The sequence below is a fragment of the Ornithodoros turicata genome, chromosome 3 (assembly GCF_037126465.1).
Source record: "Ornithodoros turicata isolate Travis chromosome 3, ASM3712646v1, whole genome shotgun sequence".
NCBI classification, from domain to species: Eukaryota; Metazoa; Arthropoda; class Arachnida; order Ixodida; family Argasidae; genus Ornithodoros; species Ornithodoros turicata.
The window spans coordinates 28,551,499-28,563,137 of record NC_088203.1 but is presented as its reverse complement, the minus strand read 5'-3'; positions in this window follow the sequence as shown (position 1 = coordinate 28,563,137).

Here is an 11,639-nt window from a genome sequence, read left to right as displayed (position 1 = left end):
TGAGTGCACTCAGAAATGAGGTGAAATGACGCATGCAAGGCTTGCGTAAGTTATGAAGGCACTCATACGTGAGGCCTTCAGTAACGCGAGGCTTATTGACGACGCCCTCACCCTCATATGTGGGGTGGACAGGGTATCTATTTATTGATAACGAAAAAACTAGACTTCGGCAGGGACCGGTTTGTTGCGTTTCCGGCGCAGCCACCTGAAAAGTGCACAAACAGGGTGTCCCAGAAAACGTGTAATTGAATTATAATAATAATAAAAAAAAAACTACGCCGCCTAGAATCATGCGGTCAACTGCATTTGTTCTTATTAGGTTTTGGCCACCTGCTGATGTGAATGTCATGAATCGTAAGTTTAATTATGCAAATATTTGCGAACTGAACTCGGGAATTTGCCAAGTAAGGATCACTTTTTTACCCCAGCAATATGAAGAGCGTGCCGAATTCATTCAAATTGCTGATAATTTACTGTGATATTCACGAGCTATCCCATCGGAAAAAATAGCCGATCATCATGCTCCGGACCATAACGCGCGATGTCTTTTTGAGCGTCATCGCTCTCAGTCCGACGAAAGGAGGTTCCAAACCCAGCAGACAGTGTGATAGTAGAAAAAGTAAATGTTCCTGAAATTTGGAGAGGGAAAGCATTATCCCGGCGAAAGTAGGACGCTATAAGCCATGTCTGTGTTGTCTCGTTCTGCGAAGCGGAGGTGAGCTGGGTTTCCAACCACCTTTCGTCGGACTGACAACGATAGCGCTGAAAAATTCGTCGCGCACAATCTTGTGAGAGCTCCGCAGGGCATGATGATCGGCTATTTTTTCTGATGGGATAGCTCCTGAGTACCCCAGTCAATTATCATTAATTTGAGTAAATTAGACATGCTCTTCACATTGGTGGTGGGGTAAAAAAGTGGCCTTTACTTTGGGTAAATTCCGACTTAAGTTCGCAAAAATTTACATATAATTCAACTTACGTTACACGACATTCACACCAGGAGGTGGCAAAAACCTAGTAAGAACAAATGCCGTTGACCGCATGACTCTAGGTAGTGTAGTTTTTTTTATTATAATTCAATGACACGTTTTCTGGGACACCCTGTATAAGCATGGTGCAGTTTAAAAAGGTGGTGCGCACGTTTTTAGCATTTTCGTCTATGTCGCGCTGGGAACACAGCGAAGATTCCTGAGCTGACTCATTACTTGGTGATATGGTTCCAGCAACACAACTACCGTCATGGTGCACTTTGAAGGGCTTGTGTGCACACTTTTAGCAATTTCGTCTATGTCGCGCTAGGAACATAGCGAAGCGTCCTTAGCTGACTGATTACTTGGCGATATGGTTCCAGCAACACAACATTTGACTGGGTGCACTTTAAAGGGCTTGTGTGCACACTTTTAGCAATTTCGTCTATGTCGCGCTAGGAATATAGCGAAGCGTCCTTAGCTGACTGATTACTTGGCGATATGGTTCCAGCAACACAACATCTGACAGGGTGCACTTTAAAGGGCTGGTGTGCACACTTTTAGCAATTTCGTCTATGTCGCTCTGCGAACACAGCGAAGCGTCCCAAGCTGACTGATCACTTGGTGATATGGTTCCAGCAACACAACTGAGGGCAGGGTGCACTTTAAAGGGCTGGTGTGCACACTTTTAGCAATTTCGTCTATGTCGCGTTAGGAGCACAGCGAAGCGTCCTTAGCTGACTGATTACTTGGCGATATGGTTCCTACAACACAACATCTGACAGGGTGCACTTTAAAGGGCTGGTGTGCATACTTTTAGCAATTTCGTCTATGTCGCTCTGGGAACACAGCGAAGCGTCCTAAGCTGACTGATCACTTGGTGATATGGTTACAGCAACACAACTGAGAGCAGGGTGCACTTTAAAGGGCTAGTGTGCACACTTTTAGCAATTTCGTCTATGTCGCTCTGGGAACAGAGCGAAGCGTCCCAAGCTGACTGATCACTTGGTGATATGGTTACAGCAACACAACTGAGGGCAGGGTGCACTTTAAAGGGCTGGTGTGCACACTTTTAGCAATTTCGTCTATGTCGCGTTAGGAGCACAGCGAAGCGTCCTTAGCCGACTGATTACTTGGCGATATGGTTCCTACAACACAACATCTGACAGGGTGCACTTTCAAGGGCTGGTGTGCATACTTTTAGCAATTTCGTCTATGTCGCTCTGGGAACACAGCGAAGCGTCCCAAGCTGACTGACCACTTGGTGATATGGTTCCAGCAACACAACTGAGGGCAGGGTGCACTTTAAAGGGCTGGTGTGCACACCTTTAGCAATTTCGTCTATGTCGCTCCGGGAACACAGCGAAGCGTCCTAAGCTGACTGATTACTTGGTGATATGGTTCCAATGACCCAACTACCAGCAGGGTGCACATTAAACAGCTGGTGTGCACGTTTTTAGCAATTTCGTCTATGTCGCGCTGGGAACACAGCGAAGCGTCCGAAGCTGACTGATTAATTGTTGATATGGTACCAGCAACACAACTACCGGCAGGGTGCACTTTAAAGGGCTGGTGTGCACACTTTTAGCAATTTCGTCTATGTCGCTCTGGGAACACAGCGAAGCGTCCCAAGCTGACTGATCACTTGGTGATATGGATCCAGCAACACAACTGAGGGCAGGGTGCACTTTAAAGGGCTGGTGTGCACGCTTTTAGCAATTTCGTCTATGTCGCTCTGGGAACACAGCGAAGCGTCCCAAGCTGACTGATCACTTGGTGATATGGTTCCAGCAACACAACTGAGGGCAGGGTGCACTTTAAAGGGCTGGTGTGCACACTTTTAGCAATTTCGTCTATGTCGCGTTAGGAGCACAGCGAAGCGTCCTTAGCTGACTGATTACTTGGCGATATGGTTCCTACAACACAACATCTGACAGGGTGCACTTTCAAGGGCTGGTGTGCATACTTTTAGCAATTTCGTCTATGTCGCTCTGGGAACACAGCGAAGCGTCCCAAGCTGACTGATCACTTGGTGATATGGTTCCAGCAACACAACTGAGGGCAGGGTGCACTTTAAAGGGCTGGTGTGCACACTTTTAGCAATTTCGTCTATGTCGCGTTAGGAGCACAGCGAAGCGTCCTTAGCTGACTGATTACTTGGCGATATGGTTCCTACAACACAACATCTGACAGGGTGCACTTTAAAGGGCTGGTGTGCATACTTTTAGCAATTTCGTCTATGTCGCTCTGGGAACACAGCGAAGCGTCCTAAGCTGACTGATCACTTGGTGATATGGTTACAGCAACACAACTGAGGGCAGGGTGCACTTTAAAGGGCTAGTGTGCACACTTTTAGCAATTTCGTCTATGTCGCTCTGGGAACAGAGCGAAGCGTCCCAAGCTGACTGATCACTTGGTGATATGGTTACAGCAACACAACTGAGGGCAGGGTGCACTTTAAAGGGCTGGTGTGCACACTTTTAGCAATTTCGTCTATGTCGCGTTAGGAGCACAGCGAAGCGTCCTTAGCCGACTGATTACTTGGCGATATGGTTCCTACAACACAACATCTGACAGGGTGCACTTTCAAGGGCTGGTGTGCATACTTTTAGCAATTTCGTCTATGTCGCTCTGGGAACACAGCGAAGCGTCCCAAGCTGACTGATCACTTGGTGATATGGTTCCAGCAACACAACTGAGGGCAGGGTGCACTTTAAAGGGCTGGTGTGCACACCTTTAGCAATTTCGTCTATGTCGCTCCGGGAACACAGCGAAGCGTCCTAAGCTGACTGATTACTTGGTGATATGGTTCCAATGACCCAACTACCAGCAGGGTGCACATTAAACCGCTGGTGTGCACGTTTTTAGCAATTTCGTCTATGTCGCGCTGGGAACACAGCGAAGCGCCCGAAGCTGACTGATTAATTGTTGATATGGTACCAGCAACACAACTACCGGCAGGGTGCACTTTAAAGGGCTGGTGTGCACACTTTTAGCAATTTCGTCTATGTCGCTCTGGGAACACAGCGAAGCGTCCCAAGCTGACTGATCACTTGGTGATATGGATCCAGCAACACAACTGAGGGCAGGGTGCACTTTAAAGGGCTGGTGTGCACGCTTTTAGCAATTTCGTCTATGTCGCTCTGGGAACACAGCGAAGCGTCCCAAGCTGACTGATCACTTGGTGATATGGTTCCAGCAACACAACTGAGGGCAGGGTGCACTTTAAAGGGCTGGTGTGCACGCTTTTAGCAATTTCGTCTATGTCGCGTTAGGAGCACAGCGAAGCGTCCTTAGCTGACTGATTACTTGGCGATATGGTTCCTACAACACAACATCTGACAGGGTGCACTTTCAAGGGCTGGTGTGCATACTTTTAGCAATTTCGTCTATGTCGCTCTGGGAACACAGCGAAGCGTCCCAAGCTGACTGATCACTTGGTGATATGGATCCAGCAACACAACTGAGGGCAGGGTGCACTTTAAAGGGCTAGTGTGCACACTTTTAGCAATTTCGCCTATGTCGCTCTGGGAACACAGCGAAGCGTCCTAAGCTGACTGATCATTTGGTGATATGGATCCAGCAACACAACTGAGGGCAGGGTGCACTTTAAAGGGCTAGTGTGCACACTTTTAGCAATTTCGTCTATGTCGCTCTGGGAACACAGCGAAGCGTCCGAAGCTGACTGATTAATTGTTGATATGGTACCAGCAACACAACTACCGGCAGGGTGCACTTTAAAGGGCTGGTGTGCACACTTTTAGCAATTTCGTCTATGTCGCTCTGGGAACACAGCGAAGCGTCCCAAGCTGACAGATCACTTGGTGATATGGATCCAGCAACACAACTGAGGGCAGGGTGCACTTTAAAGGGCTGGTGTGCACGCTTTTAGCAATTTCGTCTATGTCGCTCTGGGAACACAGCGAAGCGTCGCAAGCTGACTGATCACTTGGTGATATGGTTCCAGCAACACAACTGAGGGCAGGGTGCACTTTAAAGGGCTGGTGTGCACACTTTTAGCAATTTCGTCTATGTCGCGTTAGGAGCACAGCGAAGCGTCCTTAGCTGACTGATTACTTGGCGATATGGTTCCTACAACACAACATCTGACAGGGTGCACTTTAAAGGGCTGGTGTGCATACTTTTAGCAATTTCGTCTATGTCGCTCTGGGAACACAGCGAAGCGTCCTAAGCTGACTGATCACTTGGTGATATGGTTACAGCAACACAACTGAGGGCAGGGTGCACTTTAAAGGGCTAGTGTGCACACTTTTAGCAATTTCGTCTATGTCGCTCTGGGAACAGAGCGAAGCGTCCCAAGCTGACTGATCACTTGGTGATATGGTTACAGCAACACAACTGAGGGCAGGGTGCACTTTAAAGGGCTGGTGTGCACACTTTTAGCAATTTCGTCTATGTCGCGTTAGGAGCACAGCGAAGCGTCCTTAGCCGACTGATTACTTGGCGATATGGTTCCTACAACACAACATCTGACAGGGTGCACTTTCAAGGGCTGGTGTGCATACTTTTAGCAATTTCGTCTATGTCGCTCTGGGAACACAGCGAAGCGTCCCAAGCTGACTGATCACTTGGTGATATGGTTCCAGCAACACAACTGAGGGCAGGGTGCACTTTAAAGGGCTGGTGTGCACACCTTTAGCAATTTCGTCTATGTCGCTCCGGGAACACAGCGAAGCGTCCTAAGCTGACTGATTACTTGGTGATATGGTTCCAATGACCCAACTACCAGCAGGGTGCACATTAAACGGCTGGTGTGCACGTTTTTAGCAATTTCGTCTATGTCGCGCTGGGAACACAGCGAAGCGTCCGAAGCTGACTGATTAATTGTTGATATGGTACCAGCAACACAACTACCGGCAGGGTGCACTTTAAAGGGCTGGTGTGCACACTTTTAGCAATTTCGTCTATGTCGCTCTGGGAACACAGCGAAGCGTCCCAAGCTGACTGATCACTTGGTGATATGGATCCAGCAACACAACTGAGGGCAGGGTGCACTTTAAAGGGCTGGTGTGCACGCTTTTAGCAATTTCGTCTATGTCGCTCTGGGAACACAGCGAAGCGTCCCAAGCTGACTGATCACTTGGTGATATGGTTCCATCAACACAACTGAGGGCAGGGTGCACTTTAAAGGGCTGGTGTGCACGCTTTTAGCAATTTCGTCTATGTCGCGTTAGGAGCACAGCGAAGCGTCCTTAGGTGACTGATTACTTGGCGATATGGTTCCTACAACACAACATCTGACAGGGTGCACTTTCAAGGGCTGGTGTGCATACTTTTAGCAATTTCGTCTATGTCGCTCTGGGAACACAGCGAAGCGTCCCAAGCTGACTGATCACTTGGTGATATGGTTCCAGCAACACAACTGAGGGCAGGGTGCACTTTAAAGGGCTGGTGTGCATACTTTTAGCAATTTCGTCTATGTCGCTCTGGGAACACAGCGAAGCGTCCCAAGCTGACTGATCACTTGGTGATATGGTTCCAGCAACACAACTGAGGGCAGGGTGCACTTTAAAGGGCTGGTGTGCACACTTTTAGCAATTTCGTCTATGTCGCGTTAGGAGCACAGCGAAGCGTCCTTAGCTGACTGATTACTTGGCGATATGGTTCCTACAACACAACATCTGACAGGGTGCACTTTAAAGGGCTGGTGTGCATACTTTTAGCAATTTCGTCTATGTCGCTCTGGGAACACAGCGAAGCGTCCTAAGCTGACTGATCACTTGGTGATATGGTTACAGCAACACAACCGAGGGCAGGGTGCACTTTAAAGGGCTAGTGTGCACACTTTTAGCAATTTCGTCTATGTCGCTCTGGGAACAGAGCGAAGCGTCCCAAGCTGACTGATCACTTGGTGATATGGTTACAGCAACACAACTGAGGGCAGGGTGCACTTTAAAGGGCTGGTGTGCACACTTTTAGCAATTTCGTCTATGTCGCGTTAGGAGCACAGCGAAGCGTCCTTAGCCGACTGATTACTTGGCGATATGGTTCCTACAACACAACATCTGACAGGGTGCACTTTCAAGGGCTGGTGTGCATACTTTTAGCAATTTCGTCTATGTCGCTCTGGGAACACAGCGAAGCGTCCCAAGCTGACTGATCACTTGGTGATATGGTTCCAGCAACACAACTGAGGGCAGGGTGCACTTTAAAGGGCTGGTGTGCACACCTTTAGCAATTTCGTCCATGTCGCTCCGGGAACACAGCGAAGCGTCCTAAGCTGACTGATTACTTGGTGATATGGTTCCAATGACCCAACTACCAGCAGGGTGCACATTAAACCGCTGGTGTGCACGTTTTTAGCAATTTCGTCTATGTCGCGCTGGGAACACAGCGAAGCGTCCGAAGCTGACTGATTAATTGTTGATATGGTACCAGCAACACAACTACCGGCAGGGTGCACTTTAAAGGGCTGGTGTGCACACTTTTAGCAATTTCGTCTATGTCGCTCTGGGAACACAGCGAAGCGTCCCAAGCTGACTGATCACTTGGTGATATGGATCCAGCAACACAACTGAGGGCAGGGTGCACTTTAAAGGGCTGGTGTGCACGCTTTTAGCAATTTCGTCTATGTCGCTCTGGGAACACAGCGAAGCGTCCCAAGCTGACTGATCACTTGGTGATATGGTTCCAGCAACACAACTGAGGGCAGGGTGCACTTTAAAGGGCTGGTGTGCACGCTTTTAGCAATTTCGTCTATGTCGCGTTAGGAGCACAGCGAAGCGTCCTTAGCTGACTGATTACTTGGCGATATGGTTCCTACAACACAACATCTGACAGGGTGCACTTTCAAGGGCTGGTGTGCATACTTTTAGCAATTTCGTCTATGTCGCTCTGGGAACACAGCGAAGCGTCCCAAGCTGACTGATCACTTGGTGATATGGATCCAGCAACACAACTGAGGGCAGGGTGCACTTTAAAGGGCTAGTGTGCACACTTTTAGCAATTTCGTCTATGTCGCTCTGGGAACACAGCGAAGCGTCCTAAGCTGACTGATCATTTGGTGATATGGATCCAGCAACACAACTGAGGGCAGGGTGCACTTTAAAGGGCTAGTGTGCACACTTTTAGCAATTTCGTCTATGCCGCTCTGGGAACACAGCGAAGCGTCCTAAGCTGACTGATCATTTGGTGATATGGATCCAGCAACACAACTGAGGGCAGGGTGCACTTTAAAGGGCTAGTGTGCACACTTTTAGCAATTTCGTCTATGTCGCTCTGGGAACACAGCGAAGCGTCCCAAGCTGACTGATCACTTGGTGATATGGTTCCAGCGACACAACTGAGGGCAGGGTGCACTTTAAAGGGCTGGTGTGCATACTTTTAGCAATTTCGTCTACGTCGCTCTGGGAACACAGCGAAGCGTCCCAAGCTGACTGATCACTTGGTGATATGGTTCCAGCAACACAACTGAGGGCAGGGTGCACTTTAAAGGGCTGGTGTGCACACCTTTAGCAATTTAGTCTATGTCGCTCCGGGAACACAGCGAAGCGTCCTAAGCTGACTGATTACTTGGTGATATGGTTCCAATGACCCAACTATCAGCAGGGTGCACATTAAACGGCTGGTGTGCACGTTTTTAGCAATTTCGTCTATGTCGCGCTGGGAACACAGCGAAGCGTCCTAATCTGACTGGTTAATTGGTGATATGGATCCAGCAACACAACTGAGGGCAGGGTGCACTCTAAAGGGCTGGTGTGCACACCTTTAGCAATTTCGTCTATGTCGCTCCGGGAACACAGCGAAGCGTCCTAAGCTGACTGATTACTTGGTGATATGGTTCCAATGACCCAACTACCAGCAGGGTGCACATTAAACGGCTGGTGTGCACGTTTTTAGCAATTTCGTCTATGTCGCGCTGGGAACACAGCGAAGCGTCCGAAGCTGACTGATTAATTGGTGATATGGTTGCAGCAACACAACTACCGGCAGGGTGCACTTTAAAGGGCTGGTGTGCCCACTTTTAGCAATTTCGTCTATCTCGCGCTAGGAACACAGCGAAGCGTCCTAATCTGACTGGTTAATTGGTGATATGGTTCCTGAAAGACAACTACCGGCAGGGTGCACTTTAAAGGGCCGGTGTGCACACTTTTAGCAATCACGTCTATGTCGCGCTGGGAACACAGCGAAGCGTCCTTAGCTGACTGACTACTTGGTGGTATGGTTCCAGTAACACAAATACTGGCAGGGTACACTTTAAAGGGCTGGTGTGCACACTTTTAGCAATTTCGTCTATGTCGCGCTGGGAATACAGCGAAGCGTCCTGAGCTGACTGATTACTTGATGATATTGGGTGTGTTCCCAGCATGACGTAGAAGAAATTGCCAAAACTTGCACACCAGCCTTTTAAAGTGCCCCCTACCGGTAGTTGTGTCGCTGAAACCAGATCACCAAGTAATCAGTCAGCTGAGGACGCTTCGCTGTGTTCCCATCACGATGTAGAGAAAATTGCTAAAAACGTACACATCAGCTCTTTAAAGTGCACTGTGCCGGTAGTTGTGTCGCTGGAACCATATTACCAAGTAATCAGTCAGCTCAGGACGCTTCGCTGTGTTCCCATCCCGATGTAGAGGAAATTGCTGAAAACGTACACATCAGGCTCTTTAAAGTGCACTCTGCCGGTAGTTGTTTCGCAGGAACCATATCACTAAGTAATCAGTTAGCTCAGCACGCTTCGCTGTGTTCCCATCCCGATGTAGAGGAAATTGCTAAAAACGTACACACCAGCCCTTTAAACTGCACCCTGCCCGGGTAGTTGTGTGGCTGGAACCAGATCACCAAGTAATCAGTCAGCTGAGGACGCTTCGCTGTGTTCCCATCCCGATGTAGAGAAAATTGCTAAAAACGTACACATCAGCTCTTTAAAGTGCACTGTGCCGGTAGTTGTGTCGCTGGAACCATATTACCAAGTAATCAGTCAGCTCAGGACGCTTCGCTGTGTTCCCATCCCGATGTAGAGGAAATTGCTGAAAACGTACAGATCAGGCTCTTTAAAGTGCACTCTGCCGGTAGTTGTTTCGCAGGAACCATATCACTAAGTAATCAGTTAGCTCAGCACGCTTCGCTGTGTTCCCATCCCGATGTAGAGGAAATTGCTAAAAACGTACACACCAGCCCTTTAAACTGCACCCTGCCCGGGTAGTTGTGTGGCTGGAACCAGATCACCAAGTAATCAGTCAGCTGAGGACGCTTCGCTGTGTTCCCATCCCGATGTAGAGAAAATTGCTAAAAACGTACACATCAGCTGTTTAAAGTGCACTGTGCCGGTAGTTGTGTCGCTGGAACCATATTACCAAGTAATCAGTCAGCTCAGGACGCTTCGCTGTGTTCCCATCCCGATGTAGAGGAAATTGCTGAAAACGTACACATCAGGCTCTTTAAAGTGCACTCTGCCGGTAGTTGTTTCGCAGGAACCATATCACTAAGTAATCAGTTAGCTCAGCACGCTTCGCTGTGTTCCCATCACGATGTAGAGGAAATTGCTAAAAACGTACACACCAGCCCTTTAAACTGCACCCTGCCCGGGTAGTTGTGTGGCTGGAACCAGATCACCAAGTAATCAGTCAGCTGAGGACGCTTCGCTGTGTTCCCATCCCGATGTAGAGAAAATTGCTAAAAACGTACACATCAGCTCTTTAAAGTGCACTGTGCCGGTAGTTGTGTCGCTGGAACCATATTACCAAGTAATCAGTCAGCTCAGGACGCTTCGCTGTGTTCCCATCCCGATGTAGAGGAAATTGCTGAAAACGTACACATCAGGCTCTTTAAAGTGCACTCTGCCGGTAGTTGTTTCGCAGGAACCATATCACTAAGTAATCAGTTAGCTCAGCACGCTTCGCTGTGTTCCCATCCCGATGTAGAGGAAAGTGCTAAAAACGTACACACCAGCCCTTTAAACTGCACCCTGCCCGGGTAGTTGTGTGGCTGGAACCAGATCACCAAGTAATCAGTCAGCTGAGGACGCTTCGCTGTGTTCCCATCCCGATGTAGAGAAAATTGCTAAAAACGTACACATCAGCTCTTTAAAGTGCACTGTGCCGGTAGTTGTGTCGCTGGTACCATATTACCAAGTAATCAGTCAGCTCAGGACGCTTCGCTGTGTTCCCATCCCGATGTAGAGGAAATTGCTGAAAACGTACACATCAGGCTCTTTAAAGTGCACTCTGCCGGTAGTTGTTTCGCAGGAACCATATCACTAAGTAATCAGTTAGCTCAGCACGCTTCGCTGTGTTCCCATCCCGATGTAGAGGAAATTGCTAAAAACGTACACACCAGCCCTTTAAACTGCACCCTGCCCGGGTAGTTGTGTGGCTGGAACCAGATCACCAAGTAATCAGTCAGCTGAGGACGCTTCGCTGTGTTCCCATCCCGATGTAGAGAAAATTGCTAAAAACGTACACATCAGCTCTTTAAAGTGCACTGTGCCGGTAGTTGTGTCGCTGGAACCATATTACCAAGTAATCAGTCAGCTCAGGACGCTTCGCTGTGTTCCCATCCCGATGTAGAGGAAATTGCTGAAAACGTACACATCAGGCTCTTTAAAGTGCACTCTGCCGGTAGTTGTTTCGCAGGAACCATATCACTAAGTAATCAGTTAGCTCAGCACGCTTCGCTGTGTTCCCATCCCGATGTAGAGGAAATTGCTAAAAA